Below are 4,720 nucleotides of genomic sequence, written 5' to 3' on the forward strand. Positions count from 1 at the left end.
TGGAAGGAATAATATTTTGGATAGTTAAGCAATGTGAAATTCATTATATTTATTCAGAAAAGGCTTTTATTATTATTATTATTATTATTATTATTATTATTATTATTATATATTATTAAAGAAAGAAATAGGTTCCATTTCCGCATATAAGTGACTGACAGGGATTGTGTAATAATTTTTTTTTTTGGGGGTATTCTATTGTATGTAACGGAGACTAGAAACAAAAAGAAAGGTGTGGAGGTACGGGAATAAGAAGAAGAAGAAGAAGAAAAACAGTGAATGGAGGAAACAAACTTTGCCGAGGAAAGCAAAGAACAAAAAAAAAAAAAAAACAGATTTCGAATGAAAGTAATTTTGGAAGATTTTTGAAAGTGTGATAATACAAAAAATGAGAAAAAAATGATTGCGTAAAAAATTACTTTCGGAAGAGAGAAAAGAACTGATGCATAAAAATTGGAAAAACAAGTCATGGTACAATATTATGAGGCGGAATTGAAGAAAAGGAAGAGCGAAGTGTCACGATAAGAAGAGAAGAAGGAGCAAAAAGAGGAAAAGGAAAGAAAAAGAGTGAAAAGTCACTATGACAAATGCATAGTCATGCAAGCCATGAGAGGCAAGTATACGACGTATTTATTTGGCGAGAAAGTAAAGGAAGAGTCATGAAATTATAATATATATATATATATATATATTATATATATATATATATATATATATATATATATATATATATATATATATATATATTATATATATTTATAAATTAGAAAGCATAATACTGGTTTCATTAATCTCATTACGATCTGTTCTTCTCCTTTGGAAGGTTGCATGCGAGGCGCTTGCTTTTTGTTAAGAGATAAATGACGCCATTTAAGAGCCAGTGAAAGGTAAACGGACATTCTTCATTCTTTTTTTTGTTTGTTTATTTTTGTAATTAATCATAGGATGAGAGTAAGGTAATTAAAAGATAAATTTAGATCCACGTACATTTCGGCCTAATGATGCAGTTAACAAGGACAAACAGCTAGTGCAGTGCATAATAAGTTAAAACCTCTCTCTCTCTCTCTCTCTCTCTCTCTCTCTCTCTCTCTCTCTCTTCTCTCCTCTCTCTCTCTGTGTAATATATACGTATGTATATGTGAGGTTGTGTGCGACCATATAGTATATATATATATATATATATTATATATATATAATAGCGCGCCTCAGTGGCGTGGTTGGTATTGTGTTGGCATCCCACCTCGGTAGTCGCGGGTTCGATTCTTGGCCTTATTCCATTGAGGAGTGAGAGGTGTGTATTTCTGGTGACAGAAATTCACTCTCGACGTGGTTTCGGAAGTCACGTAAAGCTGTTGGTCCCTTTGCTGTAACCACTGGTTCCATGCAACGTAAAAGCACCATACAAACAAACAAACAAACATATATATATGTATATATGTGTGTGTTGTGTATGTATAGGTGTATTTAATGTATGTTTGTGTGGGTGTGCTAGCAGGAATTATGTATGTATGTATAATCGCGCGTGTTCTTCTCAATGGAGACTCGGAGGCCGCAGTTAATGTAATGGTAGATCAGAAATTAATTATGCACCACTACCTTTATTAAGAGTCGAAGAAAGAAACCATTTGTAAGTCGTTCCCGGATAACCAGCAGCGGCGTTGAGGATGGCATGAATTATGCAGCATGTGCTGCTGCTGCTGCTGTCATTGTAAGGCCTTAGTTTACGACACACACACACACACACATTGTCTGCTGGCACAGATGGCTATTAAATTGTGTAAACTACACATATCGCTGAGAGAGAGAGAGAGAGAGAGAGAGAGAGAGAGAGAGAGAGAGAGAGAGAGAGAGAATTTTCCGCTGGGACAGATGGTTAATAAATTCAGTAAACGCCACACATATCGTTGAGACAGGGAGAGAGCGAGAGAGAGAGAGAGAGAGAGACTCAATTGAGTTATGCTGTGGTTGATAGAGTGAGTTTTTATTTTTATTTTAGATTTTAGCATAATCTTGGAGAGAGAGAGAGAGAGAACGATCAATAGAATGATTTCTTTATTTCCTTCATTTTTTGTCAGGAAATTTAATTAGGAATAAATATTTATTCACTTGTTACCTTTTGACGTTCTCTCTCTCTCTCTCTCTCTCTCTCTCTCTCTCTCTCTCTCTCTCTCTCTCTCTCTCATTCAGTTTAACCGTATACTTTTGGTAGCCAAAGAAACCGTAATCAATAGTCCGAGATACATAATTTATAATCGTATAATTCTCGCTGAAGGGTAATTAATAGAAAACTATTGAAGTTTTGCCCTTCTTTTTACCTATCATTGGAAGTTGATTCACCTCGATAAACTTCACAATCTCTTTAACATTTCTATTGCTAGAATGTTATCTTTTAATATTTTTCGACCCAGAAACAATTGAGACAAACAGCCTGGTGACCTTGCTTTGCCCAAATCCGAAGAAAGCGAGAAAATATGGAATAGTGTCTATGTAATAAGTAGCTTTCCGTCGATATTTTTATCCTGAATATCATCTGCAGTAGAAGTGCCTTCGATTTAGGTAGCAAGGTTTTAACTTGGCCGAGTTTTTGACCTTCTGAATAAAGGTTGCCAGATCGAACAGTTTTAAATTTGCATTTGAAAGACGTGCGGTGAAACTGTTCAATTGTACTTTTGATGTTTTTTTCAAGGTCAGACACTTTTGAGTTTTTGTTTATGACAGACAGTGTGATTGTAGTTATTTCTCTGCATTGAAAGACGTTTTTGAGTTTATTGTTCGTATTTCTGACTTCAGTACCGTGGATGGCAGTTTTGAATTTATATTTCATACACTTACCGTGATATATAAAACGGTTGTACGGATAGTGTGGCTACCATGACTGAAAGTTTTTATTTCATATTTCATACACTTACCGTGATATACAAAACGGTTGTACGGATAGTGTGGCTACCATGGCTGCCATTTTTTAATTTACATTTCCTACACGAACCATGATGAACACTGTGGGTACACAGATAGTGTAGCTACCATGGCAGGCCACGGTGTACGCAGTTTGTATAGTTACCACTGTAAGACAAGTTGAGTTTACAGGTATGGCGGACAATTATGTATTTACAGCTGACGCAGCTGCAGTGGTAGATTTGCACGCTGATATTTCAGACTGATTAGATACAATACCATGTGTTGTAGTTACTTGCTATGACAGATATAGTAATACAGTACTGTATTTTCTTTTATTTCAGTTATATACACAGGACTCGGTCATGATTCAGCTGATGTATTTTTGTACTGTGGATAGTTTGGGGTTTATATATATATATAGATATATATATATAATATATATATATATATATATATATATATATCTATTCCATATATAAAAGTCATATCACATACCGTGATTCCTATACATTATGATATATATATATGAATCACGGTAATGTGATATGATTTATATAATGACTACGTGCGGGCAAAAGCACTACCACGCTACCGAGGACGAGATGGGTTTGATGCAGTCTCCAAAACCGAAAATACCTGAGCGCGGCAGGTATTTGAGATGGGAGGCGGCATAAACTCATATTTCTTGCGGTGGCGGGGTTGGCTAAGGCTTCATTGCCAGTCCCGGAATTGAAGATGTCGATGGTTCGTGCCCGTCGGCCGGCAATTCTATTATCGCTGAATAAATTCCCCTTCGGTTAAACATATATGAAAATATATTAATTCCGAGGTAGAGCGAATTAGATATTAAAATACATTTGTAGCTCGATATATATATATATATATATATATATCATATATATATATATATATATATATATATTACCCGGTTTTTTTATTTTTTATTTACTTATTTATTTATTTTTTTTTTTTTTATTTTTTTTTTTTGCTAGCTTGCCAGAGAAATTATTTTTCTCTATTTGAGTTAGGTTTTTCGATGGGCAATTTTAATTTTGATTTGAGCATTTTGCAACCTGAAAATTGACCTGGTTTGCCCTTTTAGGCCATCGTGAATTTGTTGTATACTAAATGTCATTATATCTCTTTCCAATCAATGAAAGCTTTTTTGGGTTTTTCTAAATTTATTATACTTGTAAATTTTATTTAAAACCTTATGTGAATAATTCTCATTATATATCACAAAGTTTTATGTAAAGACTTACCTTTTTAATAACTTTCATATTTTCTTCCCATCTCTCCACAGGCGTGTTTTCCCTTCGTGCCCAGCCCGGTTTTATGCCCATAAACTTTTTATGACTAAGCCTGGAAGTGGAGTTCTCCTTTACTTTCTCGAGTCTCCACAAAAACTACTCAAAAAAAAAAAAAAAAAAAAAAAAAAACCGACTCTAACCTCATGATAGTTGTGAATAAAGAAATTATCGTAAGTGAACCCTGAGTTTAATGTATGAATGGGCGGTTCATTAGAGTAGACTTACAGGCACAATTATTGTGAATGGACAACTCGTAAGAACAAATCCAAGCTTGAAATTATGAATGGAGGAGCGGACCGAAGTTCATGAAGGTTAGTAAAAACTGTCTATTATTGGTATGCTGTCTATGTGTGTGTGTTTTCTTATGTATATATTTCGTGATTTCATTTTATAGTATATTATCTCTATCCCTATAACCATTACATAAGCCCTATTTCGGATTATTTATAATCCATTTTTTTTATGTTAGTTGTTGTTCGTATTTTTATGTAGCGAAATATTGTATCATCGTT

The 4,720-nt window shown here is 34.1% G+C and overlaps 1 long non-coding RNA gene across 1 annotated transcript in view; it reads left to right on the forward strand.

The window, feature by feature from the left end:
* LOC135196352 (uncharacterized) overlaps positions 1 to 4,282 on the forward strand; it is a 676,510-nt gene extending 672,228 nt beyond the window's left edge. Inside the window, exon 4 of the long non-coding RNA XR_010310391.1 lies at positions 4,202 to 4,282. This is a non-coding gene — a long non-coding RNA (uncharacterized LOC135196352). The remainder of the gene's footprint in view (positions 1 to 4,201) is intronic.
* Positions 4,283 to 4,720: the final 438 nt, after the last annotated feature.

This window comes from Macrobrachium nipponense, chromosome 23 (genome assembly GCF_015104395.2).
Source record: "Macrobrachium nipponense isolate FS-2020 chromosome 23, ASM1510439v2, whole genome shotgun sequence".
Taxonomy (NCBI): domain Eukaryota; kingdom Metazoa; phylum Arthropoda; class Malacostraca; order Decapoda; family Palaemonidae; genus Macrobrachium; species Macrobrachium nipponense.